Raw genomic sequence first — 26,425 nt, 5'->3', positions numbered from 1 at the left:
TCATAGAAAGTTAGAGTATCAGTTCACTTGTACTCAAGTCGGCATTGTGACTTTTGTATTAAATTCGGATGCAATTTCTGTGTTTTATCGTCAATAAGAAGGTCCTAGGGATACAGTGAACCTAAAGTGAAGCATCGGAATCGAAAACTGGACTCACAGGACAGGTTAAAATCATGGAAAGATCGAGTGTCATTCCTCTTGTACTTAAGTCGGCATTGTGACTTTTGTATTAAATTCGGATGCAATTTCTGTGTTTCATCGTCAATAAGAAGGTCCTAGGGATACAGTAAACCTAAAGTGAAGCATCGGAATCGAAAACTGGACTCACAGGAGAGGTTCAAATCATAGAATGTTAGAGTGTCTGTCCTCTTGTACTTAAGTCGGCATTGTGACTTTTGTATTCAATTCAGACGCAATTACTGTGTTTTATCGTCAACAAGAAGGTACAAGGGATACAGTAAACCTGAAGTGAAGCATCGGAATCTAAAACTGTACTCACAAGAGTGGTTCAAATCATAGAAAGTTAGAGTGTCATTCCTCTTGAACTTAAGTCGGCATTGTGACTTATGTATTTAATTCGGATGCAATTTCTGTGTTTCATCGTCAATGAGAAGGTCCAAGGGATACAGTAAACCTGAAGTTAAGAATCGGAATCGAAAACTGGGCTCACAGGAAAGGTTCAAATCATAGAAAGTTAGAGTATCAGTTCACTTGTACTCAAGTCGGCATTGTGACTTTTGTATTAAATTCGGATGCAATTTCTGTGTTTCATCGTCAATAAGAAGGTCCTAGGGATACAGTGAACCTAAAGTGAAGCATCGGAATCGAAAACTGGACTCACAGGAGAGGTTCAAATCATAGAAAGTTAGAGTGTCAGTCCTCTTGTACTTAAGTCGGCATTGTGACTTTTGTATTAAATTCGGATGCAATTTCTAAGCTTCATCGTCAATAAGAAGGTCCATGGGACACAGTAAACCTGAAGTGAAGCACCGGAAACTAAAACTGGTCGCACAGAAGAGGTTCAAATCATAGAATGTTAGAGTGTCTGTCTTCTTGTACTTAAGTCGGCATTGTGACTTTTGTATTAAATTCGGATGCAATGTTTCATCGTCAATAAGAAGGTCCAAGGGATACAGTAAACCTGAAGTGAAGCATCGGAATCTAAAACTGGACTCACAGGAGAAGTTCAAATCATAGAAAGTTAGAGAGTAGACCTCTTGTACTTAAGTCGGCATTGTGACTTTTATATTATATTCGGATGCAATTTCTGTGTTTCATCGGCAATACGAAGGTCGAAGGGATACAGTAAACCTGAAGTGAAGAATCGCAATCGAAAACAGGACTCACAGGAGAGGTTCAAATCATAGAAAGTTAGAGTGTCAGTCCTCTTGTACTTAAGTCGGCATTTTGGGTATTATATTAAATTCGGATGCAATTTCTGTGTTTCTTCGTCTATAAGAACGTCCATGGGATACAGTTAACCTGAAGTGAAGCATCGGAATCTAAAACTGACTCACAGAAGAGGTTCAAATCATAGAAAGTTCGAGTGGCAGTCCTCTTGTACTTAAGTCGGCATTGTGCCTTTTGTACTAAATTCGGATGCAATTTCTGTGTTTCATCGTTAATAAGAAGGTCCAAGGGATACAGTAAACCTGAAGTGAAGCATCGGAATCTAAAACTGTACTCACAGAGAGGTTCAAATCATAGAAAGTTAGAGTGTCAGTCCTCTAGTATTTAAGTCGGCATTGTGACTTTTGTATTAAATTCGGATGCAATTTCTGTGTTTCATCGTCAATAAGAAGGTCCTAGGTATACAGTAAACCTGAAGTGAAGTATCGGAATCTAAAACTGGACCCACAGGAGGGGTTCAAATCACAGAAAGTTAGAGTGTCAGTCCTCTTGTACTTAAGTCGGCATTGTGACTTTTGTATTAACTTCGGATGCAATATCTGTGTTTCATCGTCAATAAGAAGGTCCAAGGGATACAGTAAACCTGAAGTGAAGCATCGGAATCTAAAACTGGATTCACAGGAGAGGTTCAAATCATAGAAAGTTCGAGTGGCAGTCATCTTGTACTTAAGTCAGCATTGTGCCTTTTGTATTAAATTCAGATGCAATTTCTTTGTTTCATCGTTAATAAGAAGGTCCAAGGGATACAGTAAACCTGAAGTGAAGCATCGGAATCTAAAACTGTACTCACAGAGAGGTTCAAATCATAGAAAGTTAGAGTGTCAGTCCTCTTGTACTTAAGTCGGCATTGTGACTTTTGTATTAAATTCCAATGCAATTTCTGTGTTTCATCGTCAATAAGAAGGTCCTAGGTATACAGTGAACCTGAAGTGAAGTATCGGAATCTAAAACTGGACTCACAGGAGGGGTTCAAATCATAGAAATTTAGAGTGTCAGTCCTCTTGTACTTAAGTCGGCATTGTGACTTTTGTATTAAATTCGGATGCAATTTCTGTGTTTCATCGTCAATAAGAAGGTCCAAGGGATACAGTAAACCTGAAGTGAAGCATGGGAATCTAAAACTGGACTCACAGGAGAGGTTCAAATCATAGAAAGTTAGAGAGTCAGACCTCTTGTACTTAAGTCGGCATTGTGACTTTTATATTATATTCGGATGCAATTTCTGTGTTTCATCGGCAATACGAAGGTCGAAGGGATACAGTAAACCTGAAGTGAAGCATCGCAATCGAAAACTGGACTCACAGGAGAGGTTCAAATCATAGAAAGTTAGAGTGTCAGTCCTCTTGTACTTAAGTCGGCGTTTTGGGTATCATATTAAATTCGGATGCAATTTCTGCGTTTCTTCGTCTATAAGAACGTCCATGGGATACAGTAAACCTGAAGTGAAGCATCGGAATCTAAAACTGACTCACAGGAGAGGTTCACATCATAGAAAGTTCAAGTGGCAGTCCTCTTGTACTTAAGTCGGCATTGTGATTTTTGTATTAAATTCGGCTGCAATTTCTGTGTTTCATCGTTAATAAGAAGGTCCAAGGGATACAGTAAACCTGAAGTGAAGCATCGGAATCTAAAACTGTACTCACAGAGAGTTTCAAATCATAGAAAGTTAGAGTGTCAGTCCTCTTGTATTTAAGTCGGCATTGTGACTTTTGTATTAAATTCGGATGCAATTTCTGTGTTTCATCGTCAATAAGAAGGTCCTAGGTATACAGTAAATCTGAAGTGAAGTATCGGAATCTAAAACTGGACCCACAGGAGGGGTTCAAATCATAGAAAGTTAGAGTGTCAGTCCTCTTGTACTTAAGTCGGCATTGTGACTTTTGTATTAAATTCGGATGCAATTTCTGTGTTTCATCGTCAATAAGAAGGTCCAAGGGATACAGTAGACCTGAAGTGAAGCATCGGAATCTAAAACTGGACTCACAGGAGAGGTTCAGTTCATAGAAAGTTAGAGAGTCAGACCTCTTGTACTTAAGTCGGCATTGTGACTTTTGTATTATATTCGGATGCAATTTCTGTGTTTCATCGGCAATACGAAGGTCGAAGGGATACAGTAAACCTGAGGCTAAGCATCGGAATCGAAAACTGGACTCACAGGAGAGGTTCAAATCATAGAAAGTGAGAGTGTCAGTCCGCTTGTACTTAAGTCGGCGTTGTGACTTTTGTATTTAATTCGGATGCATTTTCTGTGTTTCATCGTCAATAACAAGGTCCAAGTGATACAGTAAACCTAAAGTGAAGCATCGGAATCGAAAACTGGACTCACAGGAGAGGTTCAAATCATAGAATGTTAGAGTGTCTGTCCTCTTGTACCTAAGTTGGCATTGTGACTTTTCTATTGAATTCGGACGCAATTACTGTGTTTTATCGTCAACAAGAAGGTACAAGGCATACAGTAAACCTGAAGTGAAGCATCGGAATCTAAAACTGTACTCACAAGAGAGGTTCAAATCATAGAAAGTTAGAGTGTCAGTCCTCTTGTACTTAAGTTGGCAATGTGACTTTTGTATTTAATTCGGATGCAATTTCTGTGCTTCATCGTCAATAAGAAGGTCCAAGGGATACAGTAAACCTGAAGTGAAGCATCGGAATCAAAAACTGGACTCACAAGAGAGGTTCAAATCATAGAAAGTTACAGTGTCAGTCCTCTTGTACTTAAGTCAGCATTTTGGGTATTGTATTAAATTTGGATGCAATTTCTGTCTTTCATCGTCTATAAGAACGTCCAAGGGATACAGTAAACCCGAAGTGAAGCTTCGGAATCTAAAACTGGACTCACAGGAGAGGTTCAAATCATAGAAATTCGAGTGGCAGTCCGCTTGTACTTAAGTCGACATTGTGCCTTTTGTATTAAATTCGGATGCAATTTCTGTGTTTCATCGTTAATAAGAAGGTCCAAGGGATACAGTAAACCTGAAGTGAAGCATCGGAATCTAAAACTGGACTCACAGGAGAGGTTCAAATCATAGAAAGTTAGAGAGTCAGACCTCTTGTACTTAAGTCGGTATTGTGACTTTTGTATTATATTCGGATGCAATTTCCGTGTTTCATCGGCAATACGAAGGTCGAAGGGATACAGTAAACCTGAAGTGAAGCATCGGAATCGAAAACTGGACTCACATTAGAGGTTCAAATTATAGAAAGTGAGAGTGTCAGTCCGCTTGTACTTAAGTCGGCGTTGTGACTTTTGTATTAAATTCGGATGCAAATTCTGTGTTTCATCGTCAATAAGACGGTCCAAGGGATACAGTAATCCTGAAGTGAAGCATCGGAATCTAAAACTGGACTCACAGGTGAGGTTCAAATCATAGAAAGATCGAGTGTCATTCCTCTTGTACTTAAGTCGGCATTGTGGCTTTTGTATTAAATTCGGATGCAATTTCTGTGTTTCATCGTCAATAAGAAGGTCCTAGGGATACAGTAAACCTAAAGTGAAGCATCGGAATCGAAAACTGGACTCACTGGAGAGGTTCAAATCATAGAATGTTAGAGTGTCTGTCCTCTTGTACTTAAGTCGGCATTGTGACTTTTGTATTGAATTCGGACGCAATTACTGTGTTTTATCGTCAACAAGAAGGTACAAGGGATACAGTAAACCTGAAGTGAAGCATCGGAATCTAAAACTGTACTCACAAGAGAGGTTCAAATCTTAGAAAGTTAGAGTGTCATTCCTCTTGAACTTAAGTCAGCATTGTGACTTATGTATTTAATTCGGATGCATTTTCTGTGTTTCATCGTCAATGAGAAGGTCCAAGGGATACAGTAAACCTGAAGTTAAGCATCGGAATCGAAAACTGGGCTCACAGGAAAGGTTCAAATCATAGAAAGTTAGAGTATCAGTTCACTTGTACTCAAGTCGGCATTGTGACTTTTGTATTAAATTCGGATGCAATTTCTGTGTTTCATCGTCAATAAGAAGGTCCTAGGGATACAGTAAACCTAAAGTGAAGCATCGGAATCGAAAACTGGACTCACAGGAGAGGTTCAAATCATAGAAAGTTAGAGGGTCAGTCCTCTTGTACTTAAGTCGGCATTGTGACTTTTGTATTAAATTCGGATGCAATTTCTGTGCTTCATCGTCAATAAGAAGGTCCATGGGATACAGTAAACCTGAAGTGAAGCATCGGAATCCAAAACTGGACTCACAGGAGAGGTTCAAATCATACAAAGTTAGAGTGTCAGTCCTCTTGTACTTAAGTCGGCATTGTGACTTTTGCATAAAATTCGGAAGCAATTTCTGTATGTCATCGTCAATAAGAAGGTCCAAGGGATACAATAAACCTGAAGTGAAGCATCGGAATCTAAAACTGGACTCAAAGGAGAGGTTCCAATCATAGAAAGTTAGAGTGTCAGTCCTCTTGTACGTAAGTCGGCATTGTGCCTTTTGTATTAAATTCGGATGCAATTTCTGTGTTTCATCGTCAATAAGAAGGTCCAAAGGGATACAGTAAACCTGAAGTGAAGCATCGGAATCTAAAACTGGTCTCACAGGAGAGGTTCAAATCATAGAAAGTTCGAGTGGCAGTCATCTTGTACTTAAGTCGGCATTGTGCCTTTTGTATTAAATTCAGATGCAATTTCTGTGTTTCATCGTTAATAAGAAGGTCCAAGGGATACAGTAAACGTGAAGTGAAGCATCGGAATCTAAAACTGTACTCGCAGAGAGGTTCAAATCATAGAAAGTTAGAGTGTCAGTCCTCTTGTACTTAAGTCGGCATTGTGACTTTTGTATTAAATTCGGATGCAATTTCTGTGTTTCATCGTCAATAAGAAGGCCCTAGGTATACAGTAAACCTGAAGTGAAGTATCGGAATCTAAAACTGGACCCACAGGAGGGGTTCAAATCATAGAAATTTAGAGTGTCAGTCCTCTTGTACTTAAGTCGGCATTGTGACTTTTGTATTAAATTCGGATGCAATGTTTCATCGTCAATAAGAAGGTCCAAGGGATACAGTAAACCTGAAGTGAAGCATCGGAATCTAAAACTGGACTCACAGGAGAGGTTCAAATCATAGAAAGTTAGAGAGTCAGACCTCTTGTACTTAAGTCGGTATTGTGACTTTTGTATTATATTCGGATGCAATTTCTGTGTTTCATCGGCAATACGAAGGTCGAAGGGATACAGTAAACCTGAAGTGAAGCATCGGAATCGAAAACTGGACTCACATTAGAGGTTCAAATTATAGAAAGTGAGAGTGTCAGTCCGCTTGTACTTAAGTCGGCGTTGTGACTTTTGTATTAAATTCGGATGCAATTTCTGTGTTTCATCGTCAATAAGACGGTCCAAGGGATACAGTAATCCTGAAGTGAAGCATCGGAATCTAAAACTGGACTCACAGGTGAGGTTCAAATCATAGAAAGATCGAAAGTCATTCCTCTTGTACTTAAGTCGGCATTGTGACTTTTGTATTAAATTCGGATGCAATTTCTGTGTTTCATCGTCAATAAGAAGGTCCTAGGGATACAGTAAACCTAAAGTGAAGCATCGGAATCGAAAACTGGACTCACAGGAGAGGTTCAAATCATAGAATGTTAGAGTGTCTGTCCTCTTGTACTTAAGTCGGCATTGTGACTTTTGTATTGAATTCGGACGCAATTACTGTGTTTTATCGTCAACAAGAAGGTACAAGGGATACAGTAAACCTGAAGTGAAGCATCGGAATCTAAAACTGTACTCACAAGAGAGGTTCAAATCATAGAAAGTTAGAGTGGCAGTCCTCTTGTACTTAAGTCGACATTGTGCCTTTTGTATTAAATACGGATGCAATTTCTGTGTTTCATCGTTAATAATAAGGTCCAAGGGATACAGTAAACCTGAAGTGAAGCATCGGAATCTAAAACTGGACTCACAGGAGAGGTTCAAATCATAGAAAGTTAGAGAGTCAGACCTCTTGTACTTAAGTCGGTATTGTGACTTTTGTATTATATTCGGATGCAATTTCTGTGTTTCATCGTCAATAACAAGGTCCAAGTGATACAGTAAACCTAAAGTGAAGCATCGGAATCGAAAACTGGACTCACAGGAGAGGTTCAAATCATAGAATGTTAGAGTGTCTGTCCTCTTGTACCTAAGTCGGCATTGTGACTTTTGTATTGAATTCGGACGCAATTACTGTGTTTTATCGTCAACAAGAAGGTACAAGGCATACAGTAATCCTGAAGTGAAGCATCGGAATCTAAAACTGTACTCACAAGAGAGGTTCAAATCGTAGAAAGTTCGAGTGTCAGTCCTCTTGTACTTAAGTTGGCATTGTGACTTTTGTATTTAATTCGGATGCAATTTCTGTTCTTCATCGTCAATAAGAAGGTCCAAGGAATACAGTAAACCTGAAGTGAAGCATCGGAATCAAAAACGTGACTCACAAGACAGGTTCAAATCATAGAAAGTTAGAGTGTCAGTCCTCTTGTACTTAAGTCGGCATTTTGGGTATTGTATTAAATTTGGATGCAATTTCTGTGTTTCATCGTCTATAAGAACGTCCAAGGGATACAGTAAACCCGAAGTGAAGCTTCGGAATCTAAAACTGTACTCACAGGAGAGGTTCAAATCATAGAAAGTTCGAGTGGCAGTCCTCTTGTACTTAAGTCGACATTGTGCCTTTTGTATTAAATTCGGATGCAATTTCTGTGTTTCATCGTTAATAAGAAGGTCCAAGGGATACAGTAAACCTGAAGTGAAGCATCGGAATCTAAAACTGGACTCACAGGAGAGGTTCAAATCATAGAAAGTTAGAGAGTCAGACCTCTTGTACTTAAGTCGGTATTGTGACTTTTGTATTATATTCGGATGCAATTTCTGTGTTTCATCGGCAATACGAAGGTCGAAGGGATACAGTAAACCTGAAGTGAAGCATCGGAATCGAAAACTGGACTCACATTAGAGGTTCAAATTATAGAAAGTGAGAGTGTCAGTCGGCTTGTACTTAAGTCGGCGTTGTGACTTTTGTATTAAATTCGGATTCAATTTCTGTGTTTCATCGTCAATAAGACGGTCCAAGGGATACAGTAATCCTGAAGTGAAGCATCGGAATCTAAAACTGGACTCACAGGTGAGGTTCAAATCATAGAAAGATCGAGTGGCATTCCTCTTGTACTTAAGTCGGCATTGTGACTTTTGTATTAAATTCGGATGCAATTTCTGTGTTTCATCGTCAATAAGAAGGTCCTAGGGATACAGTAAACCTAAAGTGAAGCATCGGAATCGAAAACTGGACTCACAGGAGAGGTTCAAATCATAGAATGTTAGAGTGTCTGTCCTCTTGTACTTAAGTCGGCATTGTGACTTTTGTATTGAATTCGGACGCAATTACTGTGTTTTATCGTCAACAAGAAGGTACAAGGGATACGGTAAACCTGAAGTGAAGCATCGGAATCTAAAACTGTACTCACAAGAGAGGTTCAAATCATAGAAAGTTAGAGTGTCATTCCTCTTGAACTTAAGTCAGCATTGTGACTTTTGTATTTAATTTGGATGCATTTTCTGTGTTTCATCGTCAATGAGAAGGTCCAAGGGATACAGTAAACCTGAAGTTAAGCATCGGAATCGATAACTAGGCTCACAGGAAAGGTTCAAATCATAGAAAGTTAGAGTATCAGATCACTTGTACTCAAGTCGGCATTGTGACTTTTGTATTAAATTCGGATGCAATTTCTGTGTTTCATCGTCAATAAGAAGGTCCTAGGGATACAGTAAACCTAAGGTGAAGCATCGGAATCGAAAACTGGACTCACAGGAGAGGTTCAAATCATAGAAAGTTAGAGTGTCAGTCCTCTTGTACTTCAGTCGGCATTGTGACTTTTGTATTAAATTCGGATGCAATTTCTGTGCTTCATCGTCAATACGAAGGTCCATGGGATACAGTAAACCTGAAGTGAAGCATCGGAAACTAAAACTGGTCGCACAGAAGAGGTTCAAATCATAGAATGTTAGAGTGTCTGTCTTCTTGTACTTAAGTCGGCATTGTGACTTTTGTATTAAATTCGGACGCAATTTCTGTGTTTCATCGTCACAAAGAAGGTACAAGGCATACAGTAAACCTAAAGTGGAGCATCGGAATCTAAAACTGGACTCACAAGAGAGGTTCAAATCATAGAAAGTTAGAGTGTCAATCCTCTTGTACTTAAGTCGGCATTGTGACTTTTGTATTAAATTCGGATGCAATTTCTGTGCTTCATCGTCAATAAGAAGGTCCATGGGATACAGTAAACCTGAAGTGAAGCATCGGAATCCAAAACTGGACTCACAGGAGAGGTTCAAATCATAGAAAGTTAGAGTGTCAGTCCTCTTGTACTTAAGTCGGCATTGTGACTTTTGTATAAAATTCGGAAGCAATTTCTGTATGTCATCGTCAATAAGAAGGTCCAAGGGATACAATAAACCTGAAGTGAAGCATCGGAATCTAAAACTGGACTCAAAGGAGAGGTTCCAATCATAGAAAGTTAGAGTGTCAGTCCTCTTGTACGTAAGTCGGCATTGTGCCTTTTGTATTAAATTCGGATGCAATTTCTGTGTTTCATCGTCAATAAGAAGGTCCAAGGGATACAGTAAACCTGAAGTGAAGCATCGGAATCTAAAACTGGTCTCACAGGAGAGGTTCAAATCATAGAAAGTTCGAGTGGCAGTCATCTTGTACTTAAGTCGGCATTGTGCCTTTTGTATTAAATTCAGATGCAATTTCTGTGTTTCATCGTTAATAAGAAGGTCCAAGAAATACAGTAAACCTGAAGTGAAGCATCGGAATCTAAAACTGTACTCACAGAGAGGTTCAAATCATAGAAAGTTAGAGTGTCAGTCCTCTTGTACTTAAGTCGGCATTGTGACTTTTGTATTAAATTCGGATGCAATTTCTGTGTTTCATCGTCAATAAGAAGGTCCTAGGTATACAGTAAACCTGAAGTGAAGTATCGGAATCTAAAACTGGACTCACAGGAGGGGTTCAAATCATAGAAATTTAGAGTGTCAGTCCTCTTGTACTTAAGTCAGCATTGTGACTTTTGTATTAAATTCGGATGCAATGTTTCATCGTCAATAAGAAGGTCCAAGGGATACAGTAAACCTGAAGTGAAGCATCGGAATCTAAAACTGGACTCACAGGAAAGGTTCACATCATAGAAAGTTAGAGAGTCAGACCTCTTGTACTTAAGTCGGTATTGTGACTTTTGTATTATATTCGGATGCAAATTCTGTGTTTCATCGGCAATACGAAGTTCGAAGGGATACAGTAAACCTGAAGTGAAGCATCGGAATCGAAAACTGGACTCACATTAGAGGTTCAAATTATAGAAAGTGAGAGTGTCAGTCCGCTTGCACTTAAGTCGGCGTTGTGACTTTTGTATTAAATTCGGATGCAATTTCTGTGTTTCATCGTCAATAAGACGGTCCAAGGGATACAGTAACCCTGAAGTGAAGCATCGGAATCTAAAACTGGACTCACAGGTGAGGTTCAAATCATTGAAAGATCGAGTGTCATTCCTCTTAAACTTAAGTCGGCATTGTGACTTTTGTATTAAAATCGGATGCAATTTCTGTGTTTCATCGTCAATAAGAAGGTCCTAGGGATACAGTAAACCTAAAGTGAAGCATCGGAATCGAAAACTGGACTCACAGGAGAGGTTCAAATCATAGAATGTTAGAGTGTCTGTCCTCTTGTACTTAAGTCGGCATTGTGACTTTTGTATTGAATTCGGACGCAATTACTGTGTTTTATCGTCAACAAGAAGGTACAAGGGATACAGTAAACCTGAACTGAAGCATCGGAATCTAAAACTGTACTCACAAGAGAGGTTCAAATCATAGAAAGTTAGAGTGTCATTCCTCTTGAACTTAAGTCAGCATTGTGACTTATGTATTTAATTCGGATGCATTTTCTGTGTTTCATCGTCAATGAGAAGGTCCAAGGGATACAGTAAACCTGAAGTTAAGCATCGGAATCGAAAACTGGGCTCACAGGAAAGGTTCAAATCATAGAAAGTTAGAGTATCAGTTCACTTGTACTCAAGTCGGCATTGTGACTTTTGTACTAAATTCGGATGCAATTTCTGTGTTTCATCGTCAATAACAAGGTCCTAGGGATACAGTAAACCTAAAGTGAAGCATCGGAATCGAAAACTGGACTCACAGGAGAGGTTCAAATCATAGAAAGTTAGAGTGTCAGTCCTCTTGTACTTAAGTCGGCATTGTGACTTTTGTATTAAATTCGGATGCAATTTCTGTGCTTCATCGTCAATACGAAGGTCCATGGGATACAGTAAACCTGAAGTGAAGCATCGGAAACTAAAACTGGTCGCACAGAAGAGGTTCAAATCATAGAATGTTAGAGTGTCTGTCTTCTTGTACTTAAGTCGGCATTGTGACTTTTGTATTGAATTCGGACGCAATTTCTGTGTTTCATCGTCACGAAGAAGGTACAAGGCATACAGTAAACCTGAAGTGGAGCATCGGAATCTAAAACTGGACTCACAAGAGAGGTTCAAATCATAGAAAGTTAGAGTGTCAGTCCTCTTGTACTTAAGTCGGCATTGTGACTTTTGTATTAAATTCGGATGCAATTTCTGTGCTTCATCGTCAATAAGAAGGTCCATGGGATACAGTAAACCTGAAGTGAAGCATCGGAATCCAAAACTGGACTCACAGGAGAGGTTCAAATCATAGAAAGTTAGAGTGTCAGTCCTCTTGTACTTAAGTCGGCATTGTGACTTTTGTATAAAATTCGGAAGCAATTTCTGTGTGTCATCGTCAATAAGAAGGTCCAAGGGATACAATAAACCTGAAGTGAAGCATCGGAATCTAAAACTGGCCTCAAAGGAGAGGTTCCAATCATAGAAAGTTAGAGTGTCAGTCCTCTTGTACGTAAGTCGGCATTGTGCCTTTTGTATTAAATTCGGATGCAATTTCTGTGTTTCATCGTCAATAAGAAGGTCCAAGGGATACAGTAAACCTGAAGTGAAGCATCGGAATCTAAAACTGGTCTCACAGGAGAGGTTCAAATCATAGAAAGTTCGAGTGTCAGTCCTCTTGTACTTAAGTCGGCATTGTGACTTTTGTATTAAATTCGGATGCAATTTCTGTGTTTCATCGTCAATAAGAAGGTCCTAGGTATACAGTAAACCTGAAGTGAAGAATCGGAATCTAAAACTGGACTCACAGGAGGGTTTCAAATCATAGAAATTTAGAGTGTCAGTCCTCTTGTACTTAAGTCGGCATTGTGACTTTTGTATTAAATTCGGATGCAATGTTTCATCGTCAATAAGAAGGTCCTAGGTATACAGTAAACCTGAAGTGAAGTATCGGAATCTAAAACTGGATTCACAGGAGAGGTTCAAATCATAGAATGTTAGAGAGTCAGACCTCTTGTACTTAAGTCGGCATTGTGACTTTTATATTATATTCGGATGCAATTTCTGTGTTTCATCGGCAATACGAAGGTCGAAGGGATACAGTAAACCTGAAGTGAAGCATCGCAATCGAAAACTGGTCTCACAGGAGAGGTTCAAATCACAGAAAGTTAGAGTGTCAGTCCTCTTGTACTTAAGTCGGCATTTTGGGTATTATATTAAATTCGGATGCAATTTCTGTGTTTCTTCGTCTATAAGAACGTCCATGGGATACAGTAAACCTGAAGTGAAGCATCGGAATCTAAAACTGACTCACAGGAGAGGTTCAAATCATAGAAAGTTCGAGTGGCAGTCCTCTTGTACTTAAGTCGGCATTGTGCCTTTTGTATTAAATTCGGATGCAATTTCTGTGTTTCATCGTTAATAAGAAATTCCAAGGGATACAGTAAACCTGAAGTGAAGCATCGGAATCTAAAACTGTACTCACAGAGAGGTTCAAATCGTAGAAAGTTAGAGTGTCAGTCCTCTTGTATTTAAGTCGGCATTGTGAATTTTGTATTAAATTCGGATGCAATTTCTGTGTTTCATCGTCAATAACAAGGTGCTAGGTATACAGTAAACCTGAAGTGAAGTATCGGAATCTAAAACTGGACCCACAGGAGGGGTTCAAATCACAGAAAGTAAGAGTGTCAGTCCTCTTGTACTTATGTCGGCATTGTGACTTTTGTATTAACTTCGGATGCAATTTCTGTGTTTCATCGTCAATAAGAGGGTCCAAGGGATACAGTTAACCTGAAGTGAAGCATCGGAATCTAAAACTGGATTCACAGTTGAGGTTCAAATCATAGAGAGTTAGAGTGTCAGTCCTCTTGTACTTAAGTCGGCATTGAGACTTTTGTATTAAATTGGGATGCAATTTCTGTGTTTCATCGGCAATACGAAGGTCGAAGGGATACAGTAAACCTGAAGCTAAGCATCGGAATCGAAAACTGGACTCACAGGAGAGGTTCAAATCATAGAAAGTGAGAGTGTCAGTCCGCTTGTACTTAAGTCGGCGTGGTGACTTTTGTATTTAATTCGGATGCAATTTCTGTGTCTCATCGTCAATAAGATGGTCGAAGTGATACAGTAAACCTAAAGTGAAGCATCGGAATCGAAAACTGGACTCACAGGAGAGGTTCAAATCATAGAAAGTGAGAGTGTCAGTCCGCTTGTACTTAAGTCGGCGTTGTGATTTTTGTATTAAATTCGGATGCAATTTCTGTTTTTCATCGTCAATGAGAAGGTCCAAGGGATACAGTAAACCTGAAGTGAAGCATCGGAAACTAAAACTGGTCGCACAGAAGAGGTTCAAATCATAGAATGTTAGAGTGTCTGTCTTCTTGTACTTAAGTAGGCATTGTGACTTTAGTATTGAATTCGGACGCAATTTCTGTGTTTCATCGTCACGAAGAAGGTACAAGGCATACAGTAAACCTGAAGTGGAGCATCGGAATCTAAAACTGGACTCACAAGAGAGGTTCAAATCATAGAAAGTTAGAGTGTCAGTCCTCTTGTACTTAAGTCGGCATTGTGACTTTTGTATTAAATTCGGATGCAATTTCTGTGCTTCATCGTCAATAAGAAGGTCCATGGGATACAGTAAACCTGAAGTGAAGCATCGGAATCCAAAACTGGACTCACAGGAGAGGTTCAAATCATAGAAAGTTAGAGTGTCAGTCCTCTTGTACTTAAGTCGGCATTGTGACTTTTGTATAAAATTCGGAAGCAATTTCTGTGTGTCATCGTCAATAAGAAGGTCCAAGTGATACAATAAACCTGAAGTGAAGCATCGGAATCTAAAACTGGACTCAAAGGAGAGGTTCCAATCATAGATAGTTAGAGTGTCAGTCCTCTTGTACGTAAGTCGGCATTGTGCCTTTTGTATTAAATTCGGATGCAATTTCTGTGTTTCATCGTCAATAAGAAGGTCCAAGGGATACAGTAAACCTGAAGTGAAGCATCGGAATCTAAAACTGGTCTCACAGGAGAGGTTCAAATCATAGAAAGTTCGAGTGTCAGTCCTCTTGTACTTAAGTCGGCATTGTGGCTTTTGTATTAAATTCGGATGCAATTTCTGTGTTTCATCGTCAATAAGAAGGTCCTAGGTATACAGTAAACCTGAAGTGAAGTATCGGAATCTAAAACTGGACTCACAGGAGGGGTTCAAATCATAGAAATTTAGAGTGTCAGTCCTCTTGTACTTAAGTCGGCATTGTGACTTTTGTATTAAATTCGGATGCAATGTTTCATCGTCAATAAGAAGGTCCAAGGGATACAGTAAACCTGAAGTGAAGCATCGGAATCTAAAACTGACTCACAGGAGAGGTTCAAATCATAGAAAGTTAGAGTGTCAGTCCTCTTGTACTTATGTCGGCATTGTGACTTTTGTATTAACTTCGGATACAATTTCTGTGTTTCATCGTCAATAAGAAGGTCCAAGGGATACAGTAAACCTGAAGTGAAGCATCGGAATCTAAAACTGGATTCACAGGAGAGGTTCAAATCATAGAGAGTTAGAGTGTCAGTCCTCTTGTACTTAAGTCGGCATTGAGACTTTTGTATTAAATTGGGATGCAATTTCTGTGTTTCATCGGCAATACGAAGGTCGAAGGGATACAGTAAACCTGAAGCTAAGCATCGGAATCGAAAACTGGACTAACAGGAGAGGTTCAAATCATAGAAAGTGAGAGTGTCAGTCCGCTTGTACTTAAGTCGGCGTGGTGACTTTTGTATTTAATTCGGATGCAATTTCTGTGTTTCATCGTCAATAAGATGGTCGAAGTGATACAGTAAACCTAAAGTGAAGCATCGGAATCGAAAACTGGACTCACAGGAGAGGTTCAAATCATAGAAAGTGAGAGTGTCAGTCCGCTTGTACTTACGTCGGCGTTGTGATTTTTGTACTAAATTCGGATGCAATTTCTGTTTTTCATCGTCAATGAGAAGGTCTAAGGGATACAGTAAACCTGAAGTAAAGCATCGGAATCTAAAACTGGACTCACAGGAGAGGTTCATATCATAGAAAGTTAGAGTGTCAGTCCGCGTGTACTTAAGTCGGGATTGAGACTTTTGTATTTCATTCGGATGCAATTTCTGTGTTTCATCGTCAATAAGAAGGTCAAAGGGATACATTAAACCTGAAGTTAAGCATCGACATCTAAAACTGGACTCAAAGGAGTGGTTCAAATCATAGAAAGTGAGAGTGTCAGTCCGCTTGTACTTAAGTCGGCGTTGTGACTTTTGTATTTAATTCGGATGCAATTTCTGTGTTTCATCGTCAATAACAAGGTCCAAGTGATACAGTAAACCTAAAGTGAAGCATCGGAATCGACAACTGGACTCACAGGAGAGGTTCAAATCATAGAATGTTAGAGTGTCTGTCCTCTTGTACTTAAGTCGGCATTGTGACTTTTGTATTGAATTCGGACGCAATTACTGTGTTTTATCGTCAACAAGAAGGTACAAGGCATACAGTAAACGTGAAGTGAAGCATCGGAATCTAAAACTGTACTCACAGAGAGGTTCAAATCATAGAAAGTTAGATTGTCAGTCCGCTTGTACTTAAGTCGGCATTGTGACTTTTGTATTTAATTCGGATGCAATTTCTGTGCTTCATCCGCAATAAGAAGGTCCAAGGGATACAGTAAACCTGAAGTGAAGCATCAGAATCAAAAACTGGACTCACAGGAGAGGTTCAAATCATAGAAAGTTAGAGTGTCAGTCCTATTGTACTTCAGTCGGCATTTTGGGTATTGTATTAAATTCGGATGCAATTTCTGTGTTTCATCGTCTATAAGAACGTCCAAGTGATACAGTAAACCCGAAGTGAAGCATCGGAATCTAAAACTGGACTCTCAGGAGAGGTTCAAATCGTAGAAAGTTCGAGTGTCAGTCCTCTTGTACTTAAGTCGGCATTGTGCCTTTTGTACTAAATTCGGATGCAATTTCTGTGTTTCATCGTTAATCAGAAGGTCCAAGGGATACAGTAAACCTGAAGTGAAGCATTGGAATCTAAAACTGGACTCACAGGAAAGGTTCAAATCATAGAAAGTTAGAGAGTCAGACCTCTTGTACTTAAGTCGGCATTGTGACTTTTGTATTATATTCGGATGCAATTTCTGTGTTTCATCGGCAATACGAAGGTCGAAGGGATACAGTAAACCTGAATTGAAGCATCAGAATCTAAAACTGGACTCACATTAGAGGTTCAAATTATAGAAAGTGAGAGTGTCAGTCCGCCTGTACTTCAGTCGGCGTTGTGACTTTTGTATTAAATTCGGATGCAATTTCTGTGTTTCATCGTCAATAAGAAGGTCCAAGGGATACAGTAAACCTGAAGTGAAGCATCGGAATCTAAAACTGGGCTCACAGGGAGGTTCAGTTCATAGAAAGTTAGAGAGTCAGACCTCTTGTACTTAAGTCGGCATTGTGACTTTTGTATTATATTCGGATGCAATTTCTGTGTTTCATCGGCAATACGAAGGTCGAAGGGATACAGTAAACCTGAAGCTAAGCATCGGAATCGAAAACTGGACTCACAGGAGAGGTTCAAATCATAGAAAGTGAGAGTGTCAGTCCGCTTGTACTTAAGTCGGCGTGGTGACTTTTGTATTTAATTCCGATGCAATTTCTGTGTTTCATCGTCAATAAGAAGGTCGAAGTGATACAGTAAACCTAATGTGAAGCATCGGAATCGAAAACTGGACCCACAGGAGAGGTTCAAATCATAGAATGTTAGAGTGTCTGTCCTCTTGTACTTAAGTCGGCATTGTGACTTTTGTATTTAATTCGGATGCAATTTCTGTGTTTCATCGGCAATACGAAGGTCGAAGGGATACAGTAAACCTGAAGTGAAGCATCGGAATCGAAAACTGGACTCACATTAGAGGTTCAAATTATAGAAAGTGAGAGTGTCAGTCCGCTTGTACTTCAGTCGGCGTTGTGACTTTTGTATTAAATGCGGATGCAATTTCTGTGTTTCATCGTCAATAAGAAGGTCCAAGGGATACAGTAATCCTGAAGTGAAGCATCGGAATCTAAAACTGGACTCACAGGAGAGGTTCAAATCATAGAAAGTTCGAGTGTCATTCCTCTTGTACTTAAGTCGGCATTGTGACTTTTGTATTAAATTCGGATGCAATTTCTGTGTTTCATCGTCAATAAGAAGGACCTAGGGATACAGTAAACCTGATGTGAAGCATCGGAATCTAAAACTGGACTCACAGGAGAGGTTAAAATCATAGAAAGTTAGAGTGTCAGTCTTCTTGTACTTAAGTCGGCATTGTGCCTTTTGTATTAAATTCGGATGCAATTTCTGTGTTTCATCGTCAATGAGAAGGTCCAAGGGATACAGTAATCCCGAAGTGAAGCATCGGAATCTAAAACTGGACTCACAGGAGAGGTTAAAATCATAGAAAGTTAGAGTGTCAGTCTTCTTGTACTTAAGTCGGCATTGTGACTTTTGTATTGAATTCGGACGCAATTACTGTGTTTTATCGTCAACAAGAAGGTACAAGGCATACAGTAAACCTGAAGTGAAGCATCGAATCTAAAACTGTACTCACAGATAGGTTCAAATCATAGAAAGTTAGAGTGTCAGTCCTCTTGTACTTAAGTCGGCATTGTGACTTTTGTATTTAATTCGGATGCAATTTCTGTGCTTCATCGTCAATAAGAAGGTCCAAGGGATACAGTAAACCTAAAGTGAAGCATCGGAATCAAAAACTGGACTCACAGGAGAGGTTCAAATCATTGAAAGTTAGAGTGTCAGTCCTCTTGTACTTAAGTCGTCATTTTGGGTATTGTATTAAATTTGGATGCAATTTCTGTGTTTCATCGTCTATAAGAACGTCCAAAGGATACAGTAAACCCGAAGTGAAGCATCGGAATCTAAAACTGGACTCACAGGAGAGGTTCAAATCATAGAGTGTTCGAGTGGCAGTCCTCTTGTACTTATGTCGGCATTGTGCTTTTGTATTAAATTCGGATGCATTTTCTGTGTTTCATCGTTAATCAGAAGGTCCAAGGGATACAGTAAACCTGAAGTGAAGCATCGGAATCTAAAACTGGACTCACAGGAGAGGTTCAAATCATAGAAAGTTAGAGAGTCATTCCTCTTGTACTTAAGTCGGCATTGTGACTTTTGTATTAAATTCGGATGCAATTTCTGTGTTTCATCGTCAATAAGAAGGTCCAAGGGATACAGTAATCCTGAAGTGAAGCATCGGAATCTAAAACTGGACTCACAGGAGAGGTTCAAATCATAGAAAGTTCGAGTGTCATTCCTCTTGTACTTAAGTCGGCATTGTGCCTTTTCTATTAAATTCGGATGCAATTTCTGTGTTTCATCGTCAATGAGAAGGTCCAAGGGATACAGCAAACCTGAAGTTAAGCATCGGAATCGAAAACTGGACTCACAGGAAAGGTTCAAATCATAGAAAGTTTGAGTATCAGTTCACTTGTACTCAAGTCGGCATTGTGACTTTTGTATTAAATTCGGATGCAATTTCTGAGCTTCATCGTCAATAAGAAGGTCCAAGGGTTTCAGTAAAACTGATGTGAAGCATCGGAATCTAAAACTGGACTCACAGGAGAGGTTCAAATCATAGAAAGTGAGAGTGTCAGCCCGCTTGTACTTAAGTCGGCGTTATGACTTTTGTATTATATTCGGATGCAATTTCTGTGTTTCATCGGCAATACGAAGGTCGAAGGGATACAGTAAACCTGAAGTGAAGCATCGGAATCGAAAACTGGACTCACATTAGAGGTTCAAATTTTAGAAAGTGAGAGTGTCAGTCCGCTTGTACTTCAGTCGGCGTTGTGACTTTTGTATTAAATTCGGATGCAATTTCTGTGTTTCATCGTCAATAAGAAGGTCCAAGGGATACAGTAATCCTGAAGTGAAGCATCGGAATCTAAAACTGGACTCACAGGAGAGGTTCAAATCATAGAAAGTTCGAGTGTCATTCCTCTTGTACTTAAGTCGGCATTGTGACTTTTGTATTAAATTCGGATGCAATTTCTGTGTTTCATCGTCAATAAGAAGGACCTAGGGATACAGTAAACCTGATGTGAAGCATCGGAATCTAAAACTGGACTCACAGGAGAGGTTAAAATCATAGAAAGTTAGAGTGTCAGTCTTCTTGTACTTAAGTCGGCATTGTGCCTTTTCTATTAAATTCGGAAGCAATTTCTGTGTTTCATCGTCAATGAGAAGGTCCAAGGGATACAGTAAACCTGAAGTTAAGCATCGGAATCGAAAACTGGACTCACAGGAAAGGTTCAAATCATAGAAAGTTTGAGTATCAGTTCACTTGTACTCAAGTCGGCATTGTGACTTTTGTATTAAATTCGGATGCAATTTCTGAGCTTCATCGTCAATAAGAAGGTCCAAGGGATTCAGTAAAACTGATGTGAAGCATCGGAATCTAAAACTGGACTCACAGGAGAGGTTCAAATCATAGAAAGTGAGAGTGTCAGCCCGCTTGTACTTAAGTCGGCGTTGTGACTTTTGTATTTAATTCGGATGCAATTTCTGTGTTTCATCGTCAATAACAAGGTCCAAGTGATACAGTAAACCTAAAGTGAAGCATCGGAATCGAAAACTGGACTCACAGGAGAGGTTCAAGTCATAGAATTTTAGAGTGTCTGTTCTCTTGTACGTAAGTCGGCATTGTGACTTTTGTATTGAATTCGGACGCAATTACTGTGTTTTATCGTCAACAAGAAGGTACAAGGCATACAGTAAACCTGAAGTGAAGCATCGGAATCAAAAACTGGACTCACAGGAGAGGTTCAAATCATAGAAAGTTAGAGAGTGAGACCTCTTCTACTTAAGTCGGCATTGTGACTTTTATATTATATTCGGATGCAATTTCTGTGTTTCATCGGCAATACGAAGGTCGAAGGGATACAGTAAACCTGAAGTGAAGCATCGCAATCGAAAACTGGACTCACAGGAGAGGTTCAAATCATAGACAGTTAGAGTGTCAGTCCTCTTGTACTTAAGTCGGCATTTTGGGTATTATATTAAATTCGGATGCAATTTCTGTGTTTCTTCGTCTATAAGAACGTCCATGGGATACAGTAAACCTGAAGTGAAGCATCGGAATCTAAAACTGGACTCACAGGAGAGGTTCAAATCATACAAAGTGAGAGTGTCAGCCCGCTTGTACTTAAGTCGGCGTTGTGACTTTTGTATTTAATTCGGATGCAATTTCTGTGTTTCATCGTCAATAACAAGGTCCAAGTGATACAGTAAACCTAAAGTGAAGCATCGGAAACGAAAACTGGACTCACAGGAGAGGTTCAAGTCATAGAATTTTAGAGTGTCTGTTCTCTTGTACTTAAGTCGGCATTGTGACTTTTGTATTGAATTCGGACGCAATTACTGTGTTTTATCGTCAACAAGAAGGTACAAGGCGTACAGTAAACCTGAAGTGAAGCATCGGAATCTAAAACTGTACTCACAAGAGAGGTTCAAATCATAGAAAGTTAGAGTGTCAGTCGTCTTGTACTTAAGTCGGCATTGTGACATTTGTTTTTAATTCGGATGCAATTTCTGTGTTTCATCGTCAATAAGAAGGTCCAAGGGATACAGTAAACCTGAAGTGAAGCATCGGAATCAAAAACTGGACTCACAGGAGGGGTTCAAATCATAGCAAGTTAGAGTGTCAGTCCTCTTGTACTTAAGTTGGCATTTTGGGTATTGTATTAAATTTGGATACAATTTCTGTGTTTCTTCGTCTATAAGAACGTCCAAGGGATACAGTAAACCCGAAGTGAAGCATCGGAATCAAAAACTGGACTCACAGGAGAGGTTCAAATCATAGAAAGTTCGAGTGGCAGTCCTCTTGTACTTATGTTGGCATTGTGCCTTTTCTATTAAATTCGGATGCAATTTCTGTGTTTCATCGGCAATACGAAGGTCGAAGGGATACAGTAAACCTGAAGTGAAGCATCGGAATCGAAAACTGGACTCACATTAGAGGTTCAAATTATAGAAAGTGAGAGTGCCAGTCCGCTTGTACTTGAGTCGGCGTTGTGACTTTTGTATTAAATTCGGATGCAATTTCTGTGTTTCATCGTCAATAAGAAGGTCCAAGGGATACAGTAATCCTGAAGTGAAGCATCGGAATCTAAAACTGGACTCACAGGAGAGGTTCAAATCATAGAAAGTTCGAGTGTCAATCCTCTTGTACTTAAGTCGGCATTGTGACTTTTGTATTAAATTCGGATGCAATTTCTGTGTTTCATCGTCAATAAGAAGGACCTAGGGATACAGTAAACCTGATGTGAAGCATCGGAATCTAAAACTGGACTCACAGGAGAGGTTAAAATCATAGAAAGTTAGAGTGTCAGTCTTCTTGTACTTAAGTCGGCATTGTGCCTTTTGTATTAAATTCGGATGCAATTTCTGTGTTTCATCGTCAATGAGAAGGTCCAAGGGATACAGTAATCCCGAAGTGAAGCATCGGAATCTAAAACTGGACTCACAGGAGAGGTTAAAATCAAAGAAAGTTACAGTGTCAGTCTTCTTGTACTTAAGTCGGCATTGTGACTTTTGTATTGAATTCGGACGCAATTACTGTGTTTTATCGTCAACAAGAAGGTACAAGGCATACAGTAAACCTGAAGTGAAGCATCGAATCTAAAACTGTACTCACAGATAGGTTAAAATCATAGAAAGTTAGAGTGTCAGTCCTCTTGTACTTAAGTCGGCATTGTGACTTTTGTATTTAATTCGGATGCAATTTCTGTGCTTCATCGTCAATAAGAAGGTCCAAGGGATACAGTAAACCTAAAGTGAAGCATCGGAATCAAAAACTGGACTCACAGGAGAGGTTCAAATCATAGAATGTTAGAGTGTCAGTCCTCTTGTACTTAAGTCGTCATTTTGGGTATTGTATTAAATTTGGATGCAATTTCTGTGTTTCATCGTCTATAAGAACGTCCAAAGGATACAGTAAACCCGAAGTGAAGCATCGGAATCTAAAACTGGACTCACAGGAGAGGTTCAAATCATAGAGTGTTCGAGTGGCAGTCCTCTTGTACTTATGTCGGCATTGTGCCTTTTGTATTAAATTCGGATGCATTTTCTGTGTTTCATCGTTAATCAGAAGGTCCAAGGGATACAGTAAACCTGAAGTGAAGCATCGGAATCTAAAACTGGACTCACAGGAGAGGTTCAAATCATAGAAAGTTAGAGAGTCAGACCTCTTGTACTTAAGTCGGCATTGTGACTTTTGTATTATATTCGGATGCAATTTCTGTGTTTCATCGGCAATACGAAGGTCGAAGGGATACAGTAAACCTGAAGTGAAGCATCGGAATCGAAAACTGGACTCACATTAGAGGTTCAAATTATAGAAAGTGAGAGTGTCAGTCCGCTTGTACTTCAGTCGGCGTTGTGACTTTTGTATTAAATTCGGATGCAATTTCTGTGTTTCATCGTCAATAAGAAGGTCCAAGGGATACAGTAATCCTGAAGTGAAGCATCGGAATCTAAAACTGGACTCACAGGAGAGGTTCAAATCATAGAAAGTTCGAGTGTCATTCCTCTTGTACTTAAGTCGGCATTGTGACTTTTGTATTAAATTCGGATGCAATTTCTGTGTTTCATCGTCAATAAGAAGGACCTAGGGATACAGTAAACCTGATGTGAAGCATCGGAATCTAAAACTGGACTCACAGGAGAGGTTAAAATCATAGAAAGTTAGAGTGTCAGTCTTCTTGTACTTAAGTCGGCATTGTGCCTTTTCTATTAAATTCGGATGCAATTTCTGTGTTTCAACGTCAATGAGAAGGTCCAAGGGATACAGTAAACCTGAAGTTAAGCATCGGAATCGAAAACTGGACTCACAGGAAGGGTTCAAATCATAGAAAGTTAGAGTATCAGTTCACTTGTACTCAAGTCGGCATTGTGACTTTTGTATTAAATTCGGATGCAATTTCTGAGCTTCATCGTCAATAAGAAGGTCCAAGGGATTCAGTAAAACTGATGTGAAGCATCGGAATCTAAAACTGGACTCACAGGAGAGGTTCAAATCATAGAAAGTGAGAGTGTCAGCCCGCTTGTACTTAAGTCGGCGTTGTGACTTTTGTATTTAATTCGGATGCAATTTCTGTGTTTCATCGTCAATAACAAGGTCCAAGTGATACAGTAAACCTAAAGTGAAGCATCGGAATCGAAAACTGGACTCACAGGAGAGGTTCAAGTCATAGAATTTTAGACTGTCTGTTCTCTTGTACTTAACTCGGCATTGTGACTTTTGTATTGAATTCGAACGCAATTACTGTGTTTTATCGTCAACAAGAAGGTACAAGGCATACAGTAAACCTGAAGTGAAGCATCGGAATCAAAAACTGGACTCACAGGAGAGGTTCAAATCATAGAAAGTTAGAGTGTGAGACCTCTTCTACTTAAGTCGGCATTGTGACTTTTATATTATATTCGGATGCAATTTCTGTGTTTCATCGGCAATACGAAGGTCGAAGGGATACAGTAAACCTGAAGTGAAGCATCGCAATCGAAAACTGGACTCACAGGAGAGGTTCAAATCATAGACAGTTAGAGTGTCAGTCCTCTTGTACTTAAGTCGGCATTTTGGGTATTATATTAAATTCGGATGCAATTTCTGTGTTTCTTCGTCTATAAGAACGTCCATGGGATACAGTAAACCTGAAGTGAAGCATCGGAATCTAAAACTGGACTCACAGGAGAGGTTCAAATCATAGAAAGTGAGAGTGTCAGCCCGCTTGTACTTAAGTCGGCGTTGTGACTTTTGTATTTAATTCGGATGCAATTTCTGTGTTTCATCGTCAATAACAAGGTCCAAGTGATACAGTAAACCTAAAGTGAAGCATCGGAAACGAAAACTGGACTCACAGGAGAGGTTCAAGTCATAGAATTTTAGAGTGTCTGTTCTCTTGTACTTAAGTCGGCATTGTGACTTTTGTATTGAATTCGGACGCAATTACTGTGTTTTATCGTCAACAAGAAGGTACAAGGCGTACAGTAAACCTGAAGTGAAGCATCGGAATCTAAAACTGTACTCACAAGAGAGGTTCAAATCATAGAAAGTTAGAGTGTCAGTCGTCTTGTACTTAAGTCGGCATTGTGACATTTGTATTTAATTCGGATGCAATTTCTGTGTTTCATCGTCAATAAGAAGGTCCAAGGGATACAGTAAACCTGAAGTGAAGCATCGGAATCAAAAACTGGACTCACAGGAGGGGTTCAAATCATAGAAAGTTAGAGTGTCAGTCCTCTTGTACTTAAGTTGGCATTTTGGGTATTGTATTAAATTTGGATACAATTTCTGTGTTTCATCGTCTATAAGAACGTCCAAGGGATACAGTAAACCCGAAGTGAAGCATCGGAATCAAAAACTGGACTCACAGGAGAGGTTCAAATCATAGAAAGTTCGAGTGGCAGTCCTCTTGTACTTATGTTGGCATTGTGCCTTTTCTATTAAATTCGGATGCAATTTCTGTGTTTCATCGGCAATACGAAGGTCGAAGGGATACAGTAAACCTGAAGTGAAGCATCGGAATCGAAAACTGGACTCACATTAGAGGTTCAAATTATAGAAAGTGAGAGTGCCAGTCCGCTTGTACTTGAGTCGGCGTTGTGACTTTTGTATTAAATTCGGATGCAATTTCTGTGTTTCATCGTCAATAAGAAGGTCCAAGGGATACAGTAATCCTGAAGTGAAGCATCGGAATCTAAAACTGGACTCACAGGAGAGGTTCAAATCATAGAAAGTTAGAGAGTGAGACCTCTTCTACTTAAGTCGGCATTGTGACTTTTATATTATATTCGGATGCAATTTCTGTGTTTCATCGGCAATACGAAGGTCGAAGGGATACAGTAAACCTGAAGTGAAGCATCGCAATCGAAAACTGGACTCACAGGAGAGGTTCAAATCATAGACAGTTAGAGTGTCAGTCCTCTTGTACTTAAGTCGGCATTTTGGGTATTATATTAAATTCGGATGCAATTTCTGTGATTCTTCGTCTATAAGAACGTCCATGGGATACAGTAAACCTGAAGTGAAGCATCGGAATCTAAAACTGGACTCACAGGAGAGGTTCAAATCATAGAAAGTGAGAGTGTCAGCCCGCTTGTACTTAAGTCGGCGTTGTGGCTTTTGTATTTAATTCGGATGCAATTTCTGTGTTTCATCGTCAATAACAAGGTCCAAGTGATACAGTAAACCTAAAGTGAAGCATCGGAATCGAAAACTGGACTCACAGGAGAGGTTCAAGTCATAGAATTTTAGAGTGTCTGTTCTCTTGTACTTAAGTCGGCATTGTGACTTTTGTATTGAATTCGGACGCAATTACTGTGTTTTATCGTCAACAAGAAGGTACAAGGCATACAGTAAACCTGAAGTGAAGCATCGGAATCAAAAACTGGACTCACAGGAGAGGTTCAAATCATAGAAAGTTAGAGAGTGAGACCTCTTCTACTTAAGTCGGCATTGTGACTTTTACATTATATTCGGATGCAATTTCTGTGTTTCATCGGCAATACGAAGGTCGAAGGGATACAGTAAACCTGAAGTGAAGCATCGCA

The sequence above is a fragment of the Schistocerca americana genome, chromosome 10 (assembly GCF_021461395.2).
Source record: "Schistocerca americana isolate TAMUIC-IGC-003095 chromosome 10, iqSchAmer2.1, whole genome shotgun sequence".
Lineage (NCBI taxonomy): Eukaryota > Metazoa > Arthropoda > Insecta > Orthoptera > Acrididae > Schistocerca > Schistocerca americana.
The sequence above is the reverse complement of the archived record's forward strand: the minus strand, read 5'-3'. Positions refer to the sequence as shown.